The sequence below is a fragment of the Pectinophora gossypiella genome, chromosome 4, assembly GCF_024362695.1.
Source record: "Pectinophora gossypiella chromosome 4, ilPecGoss1.1, whole genome shotgun sequence".
Classification (NCBI taxonomy): domain Eukaryota; kingdom Metazoa; phylum Arthropoda; class Insecta; order Lepidoptera; family Gelechiidae; genus Pectinophora; species Pectinophora gossypiella.
The window spans coordinates 16,000,143-16,023,582 of NC_065407.1; the positions used below are offsets into that span (position 1 = coordinate 16,000,143).

General features: G+C 38.3%; 1 protein-coding gene across 6 annotated transcripts in view; it reads right to left on the minus strand.

Annotated features, from left to right (window-relative positions):
* The window catches only part of LOC126382408 (CD151 antigen-like), a 343,453-nt gene that overhangs the window by 105,796 nt on the left and 214,217 nt on the right, over window positions 1-23,440 (minus strand). The window contains exon 3 of one of the 6 annotated variants that reach the window (XM_050032268.1): window positions 14,533-14,604. The exons of 3 other annotated variants lie outside the window; for them this stretch is intronic. The gene's annotated coding sequence lies outside the window, so the exon portion shown is untranslated. Of the gene's footprint in view, window positions 1-14,528; window positions 14,605-23,440 lie in introns of those variants that run through there. 2 more of the 6 variants (XM_050032269.1, XM_050032272.1) reach the window with 2 other exon arrangements.

Genomic DNA, 23,440 nt, shown 5'->3' on the forward strand with positions numbered 1-23,440 from the left:
TAATTTCATTATTTATCTTGAATCTAGTACACGACCCAATTCATGAACATTTTTTTTAAAATTATTTTCAATTCCATACATTTAGAAAATTTCGCTTGATATCAACTCAGAATCACGGTCTGAATTACCATCAAAGTTTTCATTACGATGTCATTATCGTTCTGTATGTTCACTTTTTATTCCATAACATAACATAAATAGCCTATTATACGTACAGTCATGAGCAATATAATGTACCCACTTTAGGACTCTGTCGCACTAACATATTTGACATTTAGTGAGACTTACAGTTCAATTTGTCAAAAAAGTTAATGTGACATGGTACCAAAGTGTATACATATTAATGCTCGTGACCGTACATACATCCCACTGCTGGGCACAGGCCTCCCCTCAATCAACCGGAGGAGGTATGGAGCATACTCCACCACGCTGCTCCACTGCGAGTCGGTGGAGGTATTTTACGGCTTTAGTCGGGACCAATGGCTTAACGTGCCCCCCGAATCACGGAATCAACACAATCACTTTTTATTACCCTTGTAGAATTATAATATTATTTATTTCTTAGAAACTATTCAACCTAGGCATGATCATCATCATCATCAATTTAAGAGCCACGCTCTTGTCGGTGTAGCATTTTCCATTCCAGTCTATCAAAGGCCAATTCCTTGACTTCCCTATAAGACACGACGTTAACCTTTTCTTTAATCTGTTCCATGTAAGCTCTTCTTGGTCTTCCCCTTCCTCTCTTTCCTTCTAGCTTTCCTTCTATGATGTTTTTAATGAATTCGTCGTGTCTTATTAGGTGTCCAATCATCTTGCCTCTTCTGTCCTCAATAATTCTCAGTATTTGTCTCTTTTCCCTTACTCTTACTAGGCATGATCAATCAAACTGAAATATGTAAGAATCTTCATAAGAAGTATATTATCCATAAGAATGTGGGCGTAATTAATCATAGTAACATTACTCTCCATTCTTAATTAATCTCCGTAATAAGAAACAATGACATGCACTTTAGGACACGCTTTACGCTCAATCTTCTTCTATCGTGTGGGTTTTGAGGTGGATTACCAACCCCATCAACCCTGGTGTCAGGGTTACTATTGAGCCGCCAAAGGCCCCTGACATGACTCATGTAAAGACTACGTAATACTTACATCAGTAAGTAGTAACCGGGACCAACGGCTTAACGTGCCTTCCGAAGCACGGATCGTCTTGGTAATATCCTAACTAAACCAGGGATCACAAAGTGATTTTTGTGATATGTCCCCACCGGGTATTGGATTTATTGCAACGTTTTTAGTATCTATAAAAACATTGCGGGTGAGAGCCTTCAGCGCTCCCCATTTGTCCGGCCAAGTAGATAATGCCATCTGCGGCAAATCTACAATAAGTCACGTCAAAAAAAAAACGGTTCATGTGCCGCGCACGCCCGCTACGTGTTATACATGCGTAGCATATGCTTCGCACGCAACGCAACGAATATGATGGTACGGTCACGAGCATTAATATGTATATGTCGTGGCCAGATCATAGAATTGACCATTTCATGAAATGATCGACCATTTCATGAAATGGTCGTATTTCATGAAATGGCCAACTTCAACTGACCATATCGTTTAAACGTCAGCGTTTAATGATATTTCCATCCACGTTTGGCCATATCATTAATGTAGGGTGTCCATGATAAGTGGTGTAATAAAAACGCGAAATAAGGTAGGAAATAATGTATTACTCTAGTACAAAGTACAAAAATGTTTAAAAGTCAAATAAAAATTAAAAAGTCATTTTCGATTAACGGAGTGTTGATGTAGTTGACATATACGCCGTAACTGCATCTCGCTTTGAAGTCGTCGTCATATTTTTTGACACTATTTCATGCCATTGGTCATCATTGAGTATACTTTTCGTGTGTAAGATAAACATACTGGCGGCGTAGGGGTGGCCCAAGGGCCACCCCCGCCGCACCCTAACCTACTGTTATGCCTTGTAAAAATTATAACAAAACACTATTATTCTAAAAAAGAATTATGGATGCCTATTTATATGCGAATCAAATTTATACCAAAGAAAGTAAAGAAAGTACTATTATGATAAAAAACGTTATGCAAAAAGGATTATGATAATTTAAATTATGACAAAAACATTTATGTGTTTTAATAGAATCCCGTTTCAAGTAGTTAATGCCATCTGCGGCAAATCTACAATAAGTCACGTCAAAAAAAAGAAACTTTACGGACATCGTCTATATTTTTCTTTTTTAAAATTAATATCTCTTCATTCGCAGTTTTAATTATATCATATTTTGAAATCCAATAATAGTCCATTGATTTACGTAGCGTGGTCACTCGACCTTCATTATTAGATTATTTGCCATATAACCTAAAAATAAAAATAAAGTTGCTGTCTACTGTTAATACGAGATTTTCTTTTCACCTTAGTGTCAAAACATTGCTTCACTGCACTTTTATCTTGTATTTGCTCATTATTATTCGTATTATTCGCGTTCACAAAAGAATAATTATTGTCCGCCGCCATTATGCAAAACAAAAACAAAGCGACACCAGCGCCACTACCGGTGGATAATGTTACTATTTTACGATATGATCGCTAACGTTTGGCCATATCATGAAGTAATCATGCATTTAGTTGGTCATATCGTTAAACGTTTTGTGTTCATTGATCTGGCCAAACCACATCATGATGTGGCCAACGAATGTTGTTCTATTTCATGAAATACGACCATTTCATGAAATGGTCGATCATTTCATGAAATGGTCAATTCTATGATCTGGCTACGACATATACACTTTGGTACCATGTCACATTAACTCTTTTGTCAAATTGAACTGTAAGTCTCACTAAATGTCAAATATGTTAGGGCGACAGAGTCCTTAAAGTGGGTACATTATATTGCTCATGACTGTACACAAGTGTAGAGTGCGATACGTGCGGCGCATGGGGCACGGAGCACATGCCTTGCAATGTTTATTTTTCCGACTTTGGAAAGCTAAAAAAGTATTTGTTGTGCTTGATCCGTCTTTTTTATCGCCTCCAAACTACAGACAAATCTGTTTGTCTAAACAATAGCGAAAACAACAAAACTTTCTCGCTTAGCCGACATAAAATAAATGAGGAAAATAGTTTTGCTTTTCTTGTAAGTACTTATTTCCTTATAATAAATACATAGGTACCTACACTTGAGGCTTTTATTGTGTTCCTCAGCCAGTTTACTTTTGTATTACTTTTCTTCTTCTTTTATTTTGTAACGTGAAACACATAACGTAACTTCAGTATCCTTGCCGGAGTAGGCAGGGTCAATATTTAGTCGTTTCGGACCACAATCGGTTCGGACCGCGTAGCGAATTGACCAAGTACAATTTGTAATGGGTTAAAACCGCAATGGGTGCGGGTAGTAAAGATTACTTAAGGTAAGTACTTAAATTTCAATTTAACCTGTGGTCCGAATCGAGCCATTCTAAAAGGTGTTTGGAGTCTTTGGAGCAATTTGAAATTCAATACGGCGGTTTTAACCGCTCGCGGTCCAAACCACCAGGGGTCCTGCATATGTGGTCCGAACCACATGTGGTCCGAACTGCGAATGGTCCGAATCGATTAAAGACCCCACAAGTTCAACAATAAGACTCCAAGTATTAGTCTGAAGATGACTTATAACGACCTGTATTGTGTCATCCTGTAGTCCATTTACGTCATCCCTCATTGTCTTAACACCTGCAAGGACAGTACGTCTATAGCTGTGGTCCCAATCCCAAAAGTTAAGTGTGCTTTAAGGAATAAAAGCCAATGACCTGTGGTTACTGGCCACAAAAGTGTTAATTAACATGGATATAATACATCATTCAAAACACACCATTTTATTCTTAATGCTTAATTCCCTCCTTAACATTATAATTAGGTACCGACAAGCTTCAAAAACTTCCCTCTTAACCCTAATTACCGTAAGTCCTTTTACTGGCTACACCATTATGTCACAACAACGTCAAAGTCTACATAAAAAAAAACAAAAAAAAGTAAATAAAAAAGTAAAGCCTCGGGACAGGGTTCATTCTTTATTTTATTTTAAAGGGCACAGTCACTGTATAGGCGGCGTACGACGTTGACAAATTACCTGATGCTGCACGACTGAGGGGATATTTAAAACACTGCAGTACTCGCGACTCATCAAAAAGGGGATCCAGGGGGCACGGGGGGGGAGGGGGGAGGTGTATAAAAAGGCTTGTCTTTCTTTTTATTAAAATAAAGTCGTAATTTATAATAATTATGTCATCCCTAGCGTTACCTCGTTTCTACAAAGTCCGTTAACCTAACCAGTAAAGATAATATTTTGTCACGGTAATTTTATCGATTCTGACGATATAATTATGTCGTTTTGTCGATTAGTGTTAATATGTGAACCCAAATAAGTCATGTAAGTCAACAAAATCACGTGCTACGCATGTTAGGGACATAAACAAAATCGATTTCGAAAAACAATTGTGAATAGGTCGATAATTTTATCACGTTGCGCACGGCCCTGCTGTAGACAGATCCGGTTTTTTATAATAGCGACTGTTTGTCTGGCCTTTCAACCCACGAAGAGCCACCCCAATGATACAGGGAATATTTGTAAACTTTCACATTTGTGAGTCAATCGTGAATTCGAAAGGAAAAAAACGGATATCATCGGTTTAGGCCTGTACAGCCCCGTTCTAGATTCGAATCTGAGACTTCACAGAGACAGTCCAGAGTTCTTTCAACTGTGGTACCATGCCTAAATAGGCAAGTAAAATATTCGTCTTATACCCAATTCGATCTTGCCTTCCGCCCCACCAGCTTCCAGAGGGAAACCACTGCCCTATTTTTCCCTAAAAAAGTAGCATGGAAAATGCTGCACCGACAAGAGCGTGGCTCTTGAATTGATTATGATGATGATACCCAATGAAAGACTCGCCAAGTCCAACAAACTGACTCATGTGACTGGGCCAACCGTGTATAACAGATTGCCTAAATCAATCGTTGACGCGCTATCACTGAAATGTTTCAAAAGTAGGCTTAAATACTGGCTACTCGAACACACTTTCTAGAGCTTTGAAGAATTTTTAACTTTAAAATTTACCACTTAGTACTTAAGTACCACTATTGTATTATTATATCTTCCATATGACATGTAATATTTAACTTTAATTCTTGGTGAAAACTTAGTTGGCTTCTGTACTACCTAAAGTGTGTTATATACAGGGTGTTAGTGACATCGTAACGAATACTGAAGGGGATGAAACAGCTGATTATTCTGAGTTAATATCAAGTGGAATTTTTCATCGCGAAAGTCCCTACCGACTCATAGTCACACCAAGTTATCACACCAGTGTTACAAACAGGATTTTTTTTCTTTTTAGTCACACTTCTAATTTTCACACACCATGTATATTATAATTACTAGTGCTGTACCTACGTATAGTACCTACACTGCACACTAGCATCTATTTCGTAGTATTTAGAGCAATCCATGGCCTTCTGGATATCCAGAAGATATCCAGTGATTCATGTATTAATGCAACCTTATCTAGTGCTGGCCGGTAGGAAACGCAATAATGTAAAAAGAAGAAGGGTGGACCAAACAGAAAAAGATAATTTTGTGATTTCCTGCCAATTAAAACTTTTAAATGGTGAAATATCATTAGGACATTTTCTTGAAACATTACGTTAAACATTGTTTCAAGAAAATGTTTTAATGTTTTTCACCATTATATAGTTTTAATTTTAAATGCGTATTAGTTGTAAATAAAAGCTATATACATAATTTGAATGTTTTCTTTTAATAAAAAAAAAATTGTTATATACTAACACTGGTACTGGTAGATACCGTAGTACAGCTAGGACAGCACTAGTTAGGGAATAAATACAATAAATGGTGTGGAAAAAATTGTAGTGTGATTAACAAGAAAAAAAATCCTGTTTGTAACACTGGTGTGATAACTTGGTGTGACTATGAGTCGGTAAGGGCGAAAGTATAGAATTGACAATAATTTAAAAAAACTAAAAATAAATCATGAATTTTGCGACGGAAAATTCCACTTCATATCATCTCAGAATCATGGTCTCAATCATCCCTCAAAGTTGTCGTTACGACGTCACTAACACCCTGTATATGTGTGTTATTTTAAGCTGTATGTTTTCCTTAAATAAATAAATTAAAAATATAACTATTACGAAATAAATGAATATCAATATGAAAGTAGAGTGACTCATTGCTTCATGGGTTTGCCTCAACACAATTCGATGTAAGAATTAAGACATATACTACGATTTATAATAATATGCTCTAGAAAACTTGGGGCTTTAACACATTATAATAACGGTAAAAACCGCATGCAAATATATTCGATAATTCTTGAGATTAACCCGAATATCGGTACATCATCATCGTTAACTTATATGAGCCATGCTCTTATCTGTGTAGCATTTTCCATGCTACTTTTTTAGAGAATAATAGGGCAGTGGTTTCCTCTAGCCCAAGTATTCATAGTACTTACACATTTTCCTTTCCGCAGTATACGTTGTAAGCCTGTAACGGTCTATATATCGGCCTCTTACATCGCTGAAACAAAATGTAAATAAAATCTTTACACCGCATCCAGTATCGTTGCTTAGACGCTTGGCATAGTTACAGAAAAAGAGAGAAATAATTGCACGCTTCCTGGAAACTTGTTCTCGATGCCAGAAACAATTTTATTCCAGAAAAAAATACGCTAGAGTGAGTCTTTTTTATTAGGATGCTCAAGTTTCCCGCTTAAGAAGATTCGGGGAGTAAGTACCTAACTACTGGGTCTTTATCTAAGACAATTAACACGGTTTTATCGTATGTAAATCACTCGAGGCTATTTTAGAGACGTCTTCTTTCTTGCATTCTGTGTTTCGTTCTTCTTCTATCGTGGTGTCAGGATTACTATTGAGCCGCCAAAGGCCCCTGACATGACTCATGTAACGCCTACGTACTTACATCAGTAAGTAGTAACCGGGACCAACGGCTTAACGTGCCTTCTGAAGCACGGATCGTCTTACTTTCGGACAATCAGGTGATCACCCTGTAATGTCCTAACCAAACTAGGGATCACAAATTATTTTATGATAAATGATTTTTATGATATGTACCCACCGGGATTTGAGCCCGAGACCTCCGGACTGTGAGCCCAAAGCTCAATTACTGGACCACGGAGGCCGTTACGTTGTGTTTTGTTGATTACGCATCTTCACTTCGGCGGAAAAAAACACCCTTGGATCCCGATGCCAACCACGCCGGCGGGGTCAACGATATCTCTCATTCAGCGCTTATCAGCGGTCAAGTAATTCTTTCAAATGTCGTCGCTGACGTCTGAAATTTTTGGCGAATCTGATTTGCACATTTTGCTGTTGTCCTTAAGACACAAATTATTTTAGCAAAAACTTACAGATACATCATTTTGCAGTCAGCCACGATATAATCTGCTCAGAAGACGCCCCGAGCCGAGGTTCGCGCCCAATAGGGCACCCTCAGGCCTGTTGTCTTAAATTTTGTACCAGGTGAGAGCTCTCAGCTGCCCATCTGTTCGGCCAAGTGAATGCCATATGCGGAAAATCTACATTAAGTCACGTCAAAAAAAAGCGTTTATGGAAACGTACTCTTACATCTTACACGAGCTAATGAAGTCACTAGAGAAAACTGTAACTCCAGTACCGTTGCGTCGGGTTAGGTGACATTAGCGCCGCCATTTTGGAGTAATATCAGTCATTTATTTGTGAGGCAGCTCTCGAGATGGGGCTTGGATATGAGATAAAATATGCATTAAAGCTTATATCAAAATCGATTAGGGATGTATCGCCTCGGGGTTAGCGTATATTTTTCGACTATTGACATAAGTAAGGTCACGAGTATGTATACACTTTGAAACCATGTCACATTTTTTTTTGACAAATTAAACCGTAGGTCTCATTAAATGTCAAATATGATAGTGCGACAGGGTTCTAAAGTGGGTACATGATATTGCACATGACTGTACCTACATAAAACCACATCCGTGACCCCAGAAAGGAGTGGGGCAACTTGCCACTTTTTATACAAAGTCCTAAGGATTAAAGGCTACTTGACATAATACTCAATAGGCTAGTTTGTAACTAGTCAAATCAGTTACATTTTACTAAACGTCCAAACGCAAACACTTCATAGAAAAACGTGACAAAATGTCACACTTATTATTACATTTTTCTTTATTAAAATTCATAAATAAGTTAAATAGAAAAAAGGAAACGCTTTTCGTCACCTTTTGATCTGTCTTTATTTAGTAATCAGAATTTCATAATTTATCATTGACCTAGCAAACTACCCAATTCACAAAAATGTTGTATCTTTTATAGGTTATAAAAATCTACCAGCTGACTCTACGACGACATTGAGGTTTATTAATATAGTGGTAGTTTTCATCTCGAGCTCCTCCGTGCTTCGGAAGGCACGTTAAGCATTTGGTCCCGGCTGCATTAGCAGTCGTTAATAACCACCAATCCGCACTGGGCCCGCGTGATGGTTTCAGGCCCGATCTCCCTGTCCATCCACAGGGAAGGCCCGTGCCCCAGCAGTGGAGATGATAATGGGCTGATGATGATGAATATAGTGGTGCTGATTCCAATACACACCATCTAATATACTTTTAAGTTATACCTGTTATTTTTTTATCCGCCGAAAAGGAAAGGGGCGGGTAATCGTCCTGTGACGTCATCAATATAAGTCCCACATTGTAATAATGAAAATTACATTTTCATTTTCAATCATCAAAATAATTGCATTCTTAGAACAATAAATCTGTAAGTAAAAGTAGTTTCAGCAATTAAAGTCATGTTTCAACTTTAATTGTGTTAACTTTCTCCTTGTGCAGCTTTCCAAAACTTTCCAGAATGTTCTACGAGTTCGGTTTGGAAGTTTATCCACGAGTGATAGTGACAACAACTTGACTACGATCTGACTACGACCAAACTATACGCGAACAGACTTGCCAAAGTGCCACAACAAATATGCAATCATGAGATATTTGACTGGGTCAAAGAGAAATTATAAATTGCTAATGTAGAATTAGAAGACAGTCTAAGATGATCAAAAATTTATTTCATTTTATTATTTCACTTATTTTCGAATTTTATTTATGAATTAAGTAAAAATGAGTACGACGTTTAACCGCTTTTATTGATGACGTCACAGGACAGTTTTTCCATTCAAACTTCAGAGAATACAAACTTCTTTCGTTTTGATGTTTCGTAAAAAGTATCTCATTTGACTAGGTTGTCAAGTAGCCTATTCTGTAAGTATTAAACAATATAATTGGGTCGTGTACTAGGTTCAAGATAAATTATGAAATTCTGATTACTAAATAAAGACATCTGCGGTGTGAAGTTGAGTGATAGAGTGAGAAACAGTGTAATAAGACAGAGATGTGGTGTAAAAGACGATATAGTGACTAGGATTGAGAAGGGAATGTTAGGTTGGTTTGGACACGTAGAGCGGATGAAGGATAATAGAATTGCAAAAGCGGTATATAAAGCGAAAGTTGATGGTAGGGCTGGCAGAGGAAGACCGAGAAGGACTTACAATGACCAAATTGGAGATGTCCTTAGAAAAGGTTCAATACGATCTACTCTGAACCGGCGTGCGTGTATGAAGCGATTGATGAATGTGGAGGAAGCAAGAGAAGTGTGTCAGGATCGAAGCAAATGGAATTCTATAGTCTCTGCTTACCCCGGTGGGAAATAGGCGTGAGTTTATGTATGTATGTATGTAAATAAAGACAAATTTTAAACTAACGATAACATTTTCTTTTTTCTATTTAACTTTTTTAAGAATTTGAATCAAGAAACATGTAATAATTAGTCCGACATTTTATCAGCAATTTCGTGTTTTGACGTTGAGTAAAAAGTAACTCATTTGACTGGTTGAAATCCAATAGGCTAGTTTCCAACTAGTCAAATCAGTTACTTTTTACTAAATGTCAAAACACGGAATTACTATGGAATTTGTATGAAGAAACACACTGTGACGTCATAGAAAAACGTGATAAAATGTCGGACTTATTATTACGTTTGTCTTTATTAAAATACATAAATAAGTTAAATAGAAAAAAGAAAATGTTTTTCGTTAGTTTTAAATCTGTCTTTATTTAGTAATCAGAATTTCATAATTTATCTTGACCCTAGTACACGACCCAATTGGAAACTAGCCTATTTATGATACACATTCTCATATGGATTTCGTAAAAAGTATTTAATTTGACTGATTTTTAAATCAGCCTATTCATATCCGAGGATATGTCGTCGCCGATCATCGGCGAACTCGAAGATCTCTATCGTCATAACTCGCCAACTCTCGTATTCTGAGTAAATATTTGTCTTTATTACCATTTCTTATTCCTCGAATTTGGTACATAAATACGAACTCACGATAATCTTATGCAAATCTGACCACAATTTGTTATTATTAAGGCCGTAAGGACATAGAATAGCGGCAGGAATTAATCACATTGCTCGGGTCTCGGCTTAAAGCTGGTTGATTTGCATGACAAGGCGAGGCGATGGATGGTTGGCTAGTAGATAGATAACGTCTAGCTTGGGCAGTTCTGAAAATATTTCTGCAAGATTCTATGTTACATAGTCGGATAACATTAACTAAAATAACGATCTCCGTGGTCCAGTGGTTGAGCGTTGGGCTCACGATCCGGAGATCCTGGGTTTGATTCCCGGTGGGTACACATCACAAAAATTACTTTGTGGTCCCTAGTTTGGTTAGGACATTACAGGTTGATCACCTGATTGTCCAAAAGTAAGATGATCCGTGCTTCGGAAGGCACGTTAAGCCGTTGGTCCCGGTTACTGCTTACTGATGTAAGTAAGTAGTCGTTACATGAGCCATGTGAGGGTTCTTTGGCGGATCAATAGTAACCTTGACACCAGATAGAACACACACACGATAGAAGAAGAAGATTCATTAAAATCCTTTCACATCGGACTCGCTGGTAGAATTTTATATTTTATATGGAATTAAGTATAACTCACTCACTATTATTCAAATTCACTGAATACGGATAAAGATATTTTATTCAGTAGGTAACATAGTTTCACTTCGTATCATTTTTTACATATCATCCGCCTAAAACTACTGCAGCTTCTCACATAATCTGTATAGCCGGGGAAAAGAAGCTGCAAGAAAAGCCTCCACACAGGGCCCTATTATAGAACAAGGGGGTTAAAAATGCTACTTCAAAGGCGATTCATCTAAAAAGTAATATTACAATTTGACATTTGCGCGTGTTAATATTTTTATGCACAATGTCAACAGATGTCAATAGCAAATTGTTTATTTTATTAATTTTTTTTAATTTTTTTAATTGAACGTTCATCAATTTGCTTTTCGATCACATTTTTTGTTGTTTATTCTCAAACCTTTTCAGCTATGTCTATCAGCTCCAAAAACTTGGAACACATTAAGCAAAGAAAACATGTAACGAGCCTTCATGCCACTGAGTCTACGAGGCAAGTTGCCGAAGTTTTGCAATAAAACTGCGGGTGTATACTTGTCTACTTTCATTTCAGAGCACGTCTATTTAAAGAGACTTTGGACCGCCTACAGTGTATACTTACACGTACTATTAGGTTCAAGAGTCAGTCAATGGCCGTTGGTTTGATGGTAACGTGTATTTTATAAGTAGGTAGATACAATCTACTTTACTGCTGGACTTTCTTTTCGTTTTAGATTTGCTGCTTTGTTTTGACGTGACTTATTGTAGATTTGCCGCTGATGGCATTAACTACTTGGCCGGATAAATGGGGAGCGCTGAAGGATATCACCCGGTACAACGTTTAAAACAACAGGCCTGAGGGTGCCCAGTTGGGCGCGAACCTCGGATCAGGGCGTCGCGTCGTCTGAGAGGAAAACTATTTGAAAGAATTAATCGACCCTAGTGGGTCGATAGCGATAATCGCTGATTGAGGGAAATCGTCGACCACGCCAGCGGGGTCGGTATCGGGGTCCTGAAGTGTTTAGATTTGCTGCACATGGCATTAACTACTACTAATAACTACGAGAGTCCTGGATGGGGTTTTTTTGACGTGACTTATTGTAGGTTTGCCGCAAATGGCATTAACTACTTGGCCGGAAAAGGAGCGCTGAGAACTATCACTCGGCACAGAATTTAAGACAACAGGCATTAGTGTGCCCAGTTAGGCGCGACCCTGGTTGGGAGCACTCAGTACAAAATTTAAGACAACAGGGGGGTTAAAATGGCCACATCGAAGCAATTCATCTAAGAAAGCAATATTGCAATTTGACATTTGCGCATATAAAAGTAATTGCGCAATGCAAAGAAATGTCAAATAGCGATATTGCTTTCTTAGATGAATTGCTTCGAAGTGGCCATTTTAATCCCCTAGGTCTGAAGGAGCCCAGTTGGGCGCGACTCAGGTTGAGAGCACCCAGTACAAAATTTAAGACAACAGGTCTGAGGGTGCCCAGTTAAGCGCGACTCTGGTTGAGAGCACCTAGTACAAAATTTAAGACAACAGGCCTGAGGGTGCACAGGCCTGCGAACCTCGGATTATATTTGGAAGAATTATTAGAACTTAGTGCGCCGATAATGATAAGCGCAGAATGAGGGAAAAACTGTACAATAAACACTAGTGTTGAACGCCTAAATGGAACCCTTATTAACCCTTTCACGGACAGAGATCATGGGTCATTGATGGTTCATAATAGGTAATAATATAACACCTTGCGATCAGAACTTCATTAGACGTTCTGTCCTTGGAAGTTTTAAGCTCTTCCGAGCTTCGGAAAACAAACAGAATCGAGTGCTCTCAGTTAGTTTAAAGCCGTCAAAGACTCCGGTGAGCTTCCAATCACTGGCGGCCGCGCTGTCTGTCCAGGATTACGCCATTTAATCCTTCTGAGTGGAGTAACCTAGCGTGACGTTATGTGTTCTCTGGGCGTTTGGTTGAGCTGCATTTATAGAAACAATCGAAATATTACCGTAACTAAAAAAAAACCCTAGTTTGGTTAGGACATTTCAGGCTGATCACCAGATTGTCCGAAAGTAAGATGATCCGTGCTTCAGAAGGCACGTTAAGCCGTTGGTCCCGGTTACTACTTACTGATGCAAGTTAGTAGTAGCAGTTACATGAGCCATGCCATGGGTCTTTGGTATGTCAGGGGCCTTTGGCGGCTCAATAGTAACCCTGACACCAGGATTGATGGGGTTGGTACTCCACCACACAACCCACACGATAGAAGAAGACTAAAAAAAACTCCAACCCTTTAAAACAGTTTGATGATGAAAAAATGTATGGTCAGTGCCGTAAAGTGACCGGCGTTAGATGGCAAGTCGCCCTTTAATGCCTAGCTTGTGGGCCAGTTTACACTTTTTAAATTTTTGTAGTTTATTGAAGTATGTTGTAGTTCAGTTGTAGTGTTGTTGCCCAGTCTTATAAAAGTATGCAAACGAGTGGATCACAACATACAAACATAAACTTACGCCTTTTTCGCATTGGGGTAAGCAGAGACTAATATGGTATACCACTATGCTTCGACCTGACACACTTGCCTTGCAGCGGACTATAAAAATATTATAAGAGGTGTAAACTCGCCCATGGGACAAATATTACATGGGCGACTTTCCACCTAAACATTTGGCCTAATAGTGTCATTTTAAGCCATTTATCGCAACAGGAAAAAAACTTTTTATTGTGGTGAGTGAAAAATAATAATATAATATAACATAGCAATTAATATATAAAAGTCAGAATGAAACTCAGATGAGAAATATAAGGTCGTAAATGACAAGAAAAAGTTAGAAAGTGTCTTGGTTATAAGACTTTTTAAAACTTTTTTAAGGACTTTGCCTCTTTTGAAAGTGAAGTAAACATTTACGCACGTATGGACAATTCGATTTGTCTTCAGCTGAAGAAATTTTATTACTTTGTTAGTCGAAGAACCTTGGGCTCGCACGTGCGCCTGCTCAAACTTTTTGTCAAAATATATTTGAATATTTATCTTTCTGTGTGTGTTTAACAGCCTCTGTGGTCTAGTGGTTAGAGCGTTGGGCTCACGATCTGGAGGTCCGGGTTCGATTCCCGATGGGGACATTGTCGGAATCACTTTGTGAGACTGTTCTTTGTTTGGTAAGGACATTGCAGGCTTGAATCACCTGATTGTCTGAAAATGTAAGATGATTCCGAGCTTCGGAAGACACGCTAAGCCGTTGGTCCCGGGCTACTAGCCCAAACACCTCCACCAACCCGCAGTGGATGTGTGTCGTCTGTGTGTGTGTGTGTGTGTGTGTGTGTGGTGTGTGTGTGCGTGTGCGTGCGTGCGTGCGTGCGTGCGTGCGTGCGTGCGTGCGTGTGTGTGTGTGTGTGTGTGTTGTATGTATAAAAAGACGAAACTGACCCATTCCTCTAAGGCCAAAACATTACGATTTCGAAACTTGATGTAACGTAGAGATTAGTCTAAACAATTAATTACCTACATTTGTGGTGGATACAAAGTGGCTGGTTCTGGTGTGTAGGCCACAGGGATTCGTTCTCCCCGGGTATAGTACCTGCAATCAATACACGTAATAAGATGATTATTCAACACTTTCCTAAAGCTGGGTAATTTGTTTGGAGTTCCTTTTCCAAAGGGTTTTCTAATGTATTTTGACAGAGGTATTTATGATACTAAAAAAAAAACAAAAAAAAACAAAAAACAACAACAATACAACACAAACAACAACACTACATTACAACACAACAATACAACAACAACAACACACAATACACTAAACAACAACACAATATACTAAATTGATTTGATTTACTAAAATGATACGCTGTGCGATGAACCTTTCGCTTGAAACGGCCAGATTAATTTGGAAACTCATGCCTGTTACCCGCCAGGCTAAGCAGAGACTATAGAATTCCATTTGCTTCGATCCTGACACGTTTCTCTTGCTTCCTCCACATTCATCAATCGTTTCACACACGCACGCCGCTTCAGAGTAGATCGTACTCAACCCTTTTTTATTCTACTGACGCTTTCTTTACTGAATCTTTACTGAGTTATCTTACTCCATTAATTTAATTATTATTAATTTGTTAATTAGAGTTAGAGAAGCTCGGTGGCGCAGCGGTTAACGCGCTCGGTCTGCGATTGTTGAAGTAAAGCAACTTTCGCAAAGGCCGGTCATTGGATGGGTGACCACAAAAAAAAAAGTTTTCATCTCGAGCTCCTCCGTGCTTCGGAAGGCACGTTAAGCCGTTGGTCCCGGCTGCATTAGCAGTCGTTAATAACCATCAATCCGCACTGGGCCCGCGTGATGGTTTAAGGCCCGATCTCCTTACCCATCCATAGGGTAGGCTAGTGCCCCAGCAGTGGGGACGTTAATGGGCTGATGATGATGATGAATTTGTTAATGGCCCCGATTCCTGCAGAAACCTCCTTATTTTATTTTAAGTTATACCCGTAAATTTCTTATCCGCTGAAAAGGAATGGGACGGATGACTGAGAACAGTTAATTTTAAATAACCTGGGCGAATTAAATAGTCATCTCGCTGATTTGCAACCCGTTAGACGTGTGCTGTCAATTTAACTCTGTCAAGTTATTGGCGAACATAAAATTTTGGGTTTTTTAAATTTTTGCCTAAAATTGACGTGTGTTCCATGAGTTATATGCCCGTTGATTACCCGTCCATTTCCTTTTCGACTAACGAAAAACATTTTCTTTTTTATTTTTAACTTATTTATGAATTTTAGTCAAGAAAAATGTAATGATAAGTCCGACATTTTATCACGTTTTTCTATGACGTCACAGTGAGCTTTTTCATACAAATTCCGTAGTAATTTTGTGTTTTGACGTTTACTGATTTGACTAGATAGAAACTAGCCTATACATGATAATAATATGATTGTGTTATAATGATTCATAGTGTCCATTATTATCAACTGAACGTGGGTCGACGTGTTTCCATCATGTATTGGATTTATATAGGTATTTGTATTCGCGGCCCGGTATAATTGGATCATTTTCAATCAGGCTTGATTCGGCTGCTGACAAAAACTGTTGACTCAGCACTCCATTGTGCGAGATAAAAAAGTCCATTGTTAGTGCGAACATTGTGAAAAATGGATTGTTATTATTCGTCTTTTTCTCTGTTTATCTATATATATAGTATAAGTATAAGGCTGATAATAGGGAAACATTTCAGGAGTAAGTTCTCATGTCTACGAAAGGAACTAAAAAAAATAACAACATACTCTGACGCCTGTTGTATCTACGAAGACAGAGATGTTTAGATATACAGGTTGTTAGTGACATCGTAACGAAGACTTTGAGGAATGATTCATATCAAGTAGAATTTTCCATCGCAAAAGTATGCAACTGAAAATAATTAAAAAAGCATTAAAATTTCCTTAAATTTTCCGACAGGAAATTCCACTTGATATCAACTCAGAATCATGGTCTGAATCATCCCCCTCAGTAATCGTTACGATGTCACTAACACCCTTTATGTTGTGGCGATCTCAGACTTGATCAGTATTCTTTATTTGCATACCATGATGGTGTTGATGATGGTGGTGGTGTTGGTAAGTTGCATATGAGTTTCACAACACAGTCCCTTTCGGGCGCAACAAAATAGAAGTTTAAAATAAATAATAATAATTTATTTAATTCACGAAACATGTCTCATATGTGTTAGTAAACTTATTCTAGATGTTAGCCTTATCTAAAAAAAAGAGAGTCTCTTATTTAAAAGAGAGTGAAAATTTATTGTAATAAATGTGGTAAGTATGTAGATGGAAGTAATGCTTTTACCGTTCAGCACATTTAGTCATATTGTGACATACATGAATAATTACATAAGGTAATTACAAATATAACTTATCTAAAAAAAATAATTATAAACTTAAAAACTCACTTAAGCTATTAAACTGTTCTACCTTTAACCAGTTTTTGAGTTGGGATCGAAACTTTAGAAGCGGTAGCTCTTTAATATGGGACGGAATGGCGTTATATGTTCTCACATACGCAGAGTGACATATTTTACAATAAACTCATGGATTTAGAAGAGACTATTATTTAATAGTCCTCTCTGTATGAGAAATACCTAATATTGTACCATTTATGGTCAGTCACATCTCTAGCGCGAGCAAACCAACGCGTCTCAATGTTTGGATCTTGTAATTTAATATACTTAATATCCTAAGTAATACAGTTCATTCAATTATTTGTGTGGGGTTTTATTATAATTTACCAGCGCTCCCTACACTCTCAATTCAGCCTTTGTGACGAAACCGAGTCTCTTCTCAAGGTGTGGGTTGTGAGGTGGCATACCAGCCTCATCGACCGAGGAAACCGAGTAAAGGATGAGGTTAACATCCCAGCTGCATAGGCTGAGTGTTTCGATTATTTAAAATACTCTCTCGAAGAACGCGGGATAAGCGAATGTCAGAAACGTCTGCCATTGGAGGAAGATCGCTGGTTATTGATGTCTTATTTCTTAGAGTAAATTGCTTTGGATGTGAATAATTTATAAAAATAAACTGTGGTTTTCGAAATAGAAGAAAAACTTCCTTTGTGTGTTGTGTTTTTTGTTGTTGTGGTAAGTAGTTCGGTTTTAGTCTGTAGTATAAAGCGAACTACCGATAAATCACCCTCCAAAAGCTCTGCTATGAAACAAGAATAAAACTATTTATCATTTATAACACATACGCCATTTTAGGCAGAAATCAAAACCAATTTTGAAAGGCTTCAAATACACGTTTGACTATAACTCCACACAATTAAGTTGATAGCAGGTGTCACACTAGCGATATGCCTATTTGATTCTTATTTAAAAATTAACAGCTGTCAATTGTTCCTCTCTTTTCTTTTTGGCGGATAAGAAAAAGACATGTACTTATAAAATTAAAATACACCAAATGCGTAAACGTATACTGAGTAGCATAAAAGCATACAACGCGAAGGTTGGTGGTAGGGCTGACAGAGGAAGAACTACAAGGACGTACCGTACATTGACCAAATTGGTGATGTCCTTAGAAAAGTTTTAGTGCGATCAGTGGGCTTAGCACCGTAAACGCGCGACTCTTTCTCGCCTCGACATACGTCACCTGTCACTCTCTCACAGTACTGCACAGAAAGAGACAAATGATCTCTGTCGCGGCGAGAAAGAGTCGCGTGCTTATGATGCTAGGCCCGCTACTCTGAACCGGCGTGCGTGTATGAAACGATTGATGAATGTGGAGGAAGCATAAGTGTGTCAGGATCGATGCATATTGGAATTCCATAGTCTCTGCTTGCACCAGTGATAGGCGTGAGTTTTTCTATGTAGGTAAAGTTGGTTTTTCTATATAGTAGACCTAGGTAGAGTTGCAAATATTGCAATGATACGAACAGATTTTAAAAGCATATTCATGTTTTAGTAACTAGACATGGCAATGAACACGATGGGACAATGTTTAAGCTTTTAATGGACATTTAAATTAGCAAAGGTTAGCCCAATTATGTCAGGGTTGGCAAAACTTTTTTATAACAATGAGTAATGTGCATGTTAGGCAGGGGTGGTACCGTCGTATAGGCGAGGTTCAACCTTGGAAACACATTACTTTTGTAAACTGGGCTAATGAAAATGGTGTCATAGGGTAATTATTTTGTAAGTAACTACCGTATATTGACCAAATTGGAGGTTTAGTACGATCTACTCTGAACCGGTGTGCGTGTGTGAAGCGATTGAAGAATGTGGAGGAAGCAAGAGAAGTGTGTCAGGATCGATGCAAATACCAGCGCCTATATTGTACTGTAGTCATATAGAATAAGGAATAATACTACGTATAGCACGGCAACTCTCCGCTCCCCACCAGCGTCTGAGCTAGGGTTACCTCACCCCCCTCGAACATAGTTTAGACTTGAATCGTATGGCGTCAGACGTCACACACACAGATGCGCGTGTACGATAGCGTCAATGTGTGGTGTCTGTGTAAAACGAGGATTTTTCTATGAAGTGTCCTGGGTGTGCTGTAGTGCCGCTGCTATGGATCAAAGAAGACTCGCCTTAAAATGTTTACAGTTCTTATTATTATAACACATTTTTTTACTATAATTCATAATTAATAATATTTTTTTTCATGAATATGGAGGAAGCAAGAGAAGTATGTCAGGATCGAAGCAAATGGAATTCCATTGCTGCTTCTTCTGCTTACCGAGTGGGTTGTGAGGTGGATTACCAGCCTCAACAAAATCTACAACACTAATCTGTTACTAATAGGTACTAGGTTAAGCTTGTTACTAACATAATATGGACTAGTTTTCGAAATATTTTGATTTGATTAATGTCGTAACTAAACCCCAGGGTTGATGAGTTCGATCATTGATCTCACAACCGGTACGAAAGAAGAAGAAAAATAAAAGTCTCTGCATTCTGAAATTACAATACCTACCAACCTAGAAAGACCTCTAACTATGTAGATATATTTTTTATATATTGTGGAATATTGGAGAGATTGCTACCTTAGCAATAAGGCCGCCTGTTGTACTACCAATTTAATTATAATACTAATGTATTTTTAATGTGATTTAAGTATAAGAAAGAGTTTTTGTATTGTATTGTTTTTGTAATTCTGTGTTTTCTGCCGACCTCAATGGGAAATGGGCGTGATCTTTGTATGTTCGTATATATTTTTTATGCCCATGCATGTACGGAAACCATCAAGTAGTGTCATGTCGCTGGGTCATTACTCACGTGAAACATTTTCAGGCAAAATATGAGTAAGGCAATTTATTTCTGTGTGTATTAAAAACGTGTACATACATTTTATTCTCGTTACCCTAGCGGAAAAGAGAGAGCCCATTAACGTCCCCACTGCTGGGGCACGGGCCTTCCCTATGGATGGATAGGGAGATGGATAGGCCTTAAACCATCACGCGAGCCCAGTGCGGATTGATAGTTATTAACGACTGCTAATGCAGCCGGGACCAACGGCTTAACGTGCCTTCCGAAGCTCGGAGGAGCTCGAGATGAAAACTTTTTTTTGTTGTCACCCATCCTATGACCGGCCTTTGCGAAAGTTGCGTAGTTGAAAGATATATGTGTAGTATTATTCCTTATTCTATGACTACAGTGCAATATAGGCTCTGGTATTTGCATCGATCCTGACTCACTTCTCTTGCTTCCTCCGAGTTATGTCCTGAGATGAGATTAGAAAATGTATAATTTTATTTATTATTATAGATAGCTCAGTGCGGCTCCCCGATACCGACCCCGCCGGCGTGGTCGACGATTTCCCTCATTCAGCGTTTATCGCTATCGACCTACTAGGGTCGATTAATTATTTCAAATATTTTTCCTCTTAGACGACGCCCTGAGCCAAGGTTCGCGCCCAACTGGGCACTCTCAGGCCTGTTGTCTTAAACGTTGTACCGGGTGAGAGCCTTCAGCGCTCCCCATTTGTCCGGCCAAGTAGTTAATGCCATCTGCGGCAAATCTAGAATAAATCACGTCAAAAAAAAAGCTCAGTGCGGTGTAGATACTTTTCTACTCCAAGTCTTTCACGGTGCAAGCTGTCCGTTTGTGGAATTCTCTGCCTGAAAGCATTAGAAGAGTTTCGTCATTGGAGTCCTTTAAAGGGCAAGTCAAGGCGCATTTCCTTACCTCTATTTCCTCTTCATCTTCATAATCTATCTACTCCTTTCTTCCATAGTATATGTAGTAGTTTAAGTAGTGATATTTATTTATTATAAGAATTATAATTATGTGTATTATTATGATGTAGTTTATGTAGTCGAAAGTGTATTTATTTTTATAACATGTACAAGTATTCCCATGGCACTATCCCGCTATATTACATAATATTCAATATCTCCTATACTTAAAGGTTGCCTGGAAGAGATTTCTACTTACTACTAAGGCCGCCTATTGTACTAATTCTATTTCTCTTTTGTTTTGTATTTTGTTTTTTCCTGTTTGTGCAATAAAGTATTTGTTATGTTATGTTATACTTAGTTCATCTTGCGATGGATGTACCTTTGACTACCATTGGGATATAGCCGTGTTAATTATACCGCCTCTGATTAGTAATGACAGTTAGTGCTGCCCTCTGTCAGCTTCTAGGTTACAAACTTAAATTAGCGGGGATAAAATCCCCACTACTAAAACTCACAAGCGTAAATGTAAAAACGGCGGCAGATAGCAAAAGAATAAACTTTTCCAATGAATTTGGCGCTATCCGCCTGTTAACTCGTTGCGCGTCCAGCCGCCGAGCGCTGTAATTGCTCCAGTTGGGCTGACTCCAATCGACGACAGAATAAAACCAATACTCGCTGCTGAGCCTGCTAGGGATGCAGTGTGAAAAACTAACGTCACTAAAGGCACATTCTATCCCGAGTCGATTGGGGGAATGTGGAGTAAGCATGACATGTGATGTGCCATTGGAAGTATGTAAAAAACCTTTATTACCTAAGCAATGCGTTTTAAAAAAAAACAAAATTGCTATTTGACATTCGTGTGCATATACACAAATGTCAAATAGCAATATTGCTTTTTTAGATGAATTGCTTCGATGTGGCCTTATTAACCCCCAAGATCAGAGGACAAGAAAGAACCATTTGAAAAAGAAAAGCAGCCAGTGTCTTCACTACTAAAGAGTTTTTACAACGGGAACATCCCGACTTTGAGAACATTCTTGGGAACCGCACATAACTGGACATGACGCCTTTTAAAATATTTTAAAATATGGGCCTGGCCTGAAATAAATATTATAGTAAGTATTATTATTTGTATGTCGTTTCCATATCTCGGGCCTATGGAGTCCCGGACTTTTGGAAGGCGTTCGTGGGATTGTTAATGGTTCTGTTTTTATAATGAAGTGTGTTGTAGTGCTCATATTCTGAAGCTCTTGAGTTGCTTATTATTAGGTATTTTGTGTGTACTATTTATATATGTAGGTATATATGTTAGGTTATGTATATAGGTTAGGTATATATTATATTTGTAAGTATTTTATATATTTATTTGCATGTATTTATTGGTAATTGTATGTATAGTTTGTACCCGCAATCTTTCATTTTTTTGTATTTTTCCTCACCTTATGGTTGTCTGGAAGAAATCGCTTTAAGCGATAAGGCCGCCATTTGCCATGTACTTAGTTAAGAGACTTTTTGTAATTATTTCTTTTTATTTTGGTGCAATAAAGTGTATTTGTATTGTATTGTATTGTGGGGCCCAAGTCAACACGTAGAGGCTCCTTACGACAATTTACTCTATTATTATTAAACTACTTATGTTAAAATTTATTATAAAACTATGTTATTATTATACTCCACCACGCTGCTCCACTGCGGGTTGGTGGAGGTGTTTTTACGGCGGTTTTTTATGGGTATGCTCCATACCCCCTCCGGTTGATTGAGGGGAGGCCTGTGCCCAGCAGTGGGACGTATATAGGCAGTTTATGTTATGTTATGTTATTATTATACTTTTTTATTGTGAAAGTAGATCTCGGAACAGTAGTTCACTTCTTTTTCTTATCGTGAGGGTTGTGAGGTGGAATACTAACCTCATCAACCCTGGTGTCAGGGTTATTACTGAGCCGTTAAAGGCCCCTGACATGGCTCATGTGACGACTACTTACTTTCATCAGGAAGTAGGTAGTAACCGGAACCAACAGCGAGGTTAGTAGTTCACTAAACACCTTGTAAATCCATATAGACTTTTCTATATATGTGTGTTTTGTAGTACATAATATTAGACAGAACCAGTCATTAGGGATTATTCAGTGTTCAATATTCTTTATTTGCATAGGTATATTTCAATAAAGATAATGTTTTATAATAGCTTCAATGCACCGTACGAAGTCTGTCAAAGTAGCCAGTGTTGGACCACGGAGGCCTTTCAAACAAATGTATGATAACGCTTATACGTGAACGCTTTTATACATTGTCAAACGTTTGAATTCGCCGCGGGATGCCGTCGCGTCGCTCAACACCCTGCGTACAAAAGAGGCCCATTTTTCGCTGGGTACGGCGCCGAGTTAGTTATCGGTCATCCGGCGGCTGACGAGGCGACTCTAATTGCTCATAGTTGGACGGCATCCAACTTTAAAAGGAGCAATAGGAGAATTTAGGAGTAACAAAGAGTACGTAGGAGTGCCTAGGAGCACTCGAGCGGTTGACGTGCGCCTATTCATGTGACTTGTATCCCGCTTCAGAGCAGTAATCTTCAAAGGAAAGATTTAAATTCGCGCTCCAATGTAGCTTATTCGAATTGCTGGAACCGGTTTGAAACTGGCTTCTTGCGAGGCATGAAGAAAGTTAAGAATTGATGCCGAAAAAACTTTTAAGTTGAACTTATGATGTGAAATGTTAAGCGATCAAAGAAAGTCAAAACTTAATTTAAGTTAACCACCTT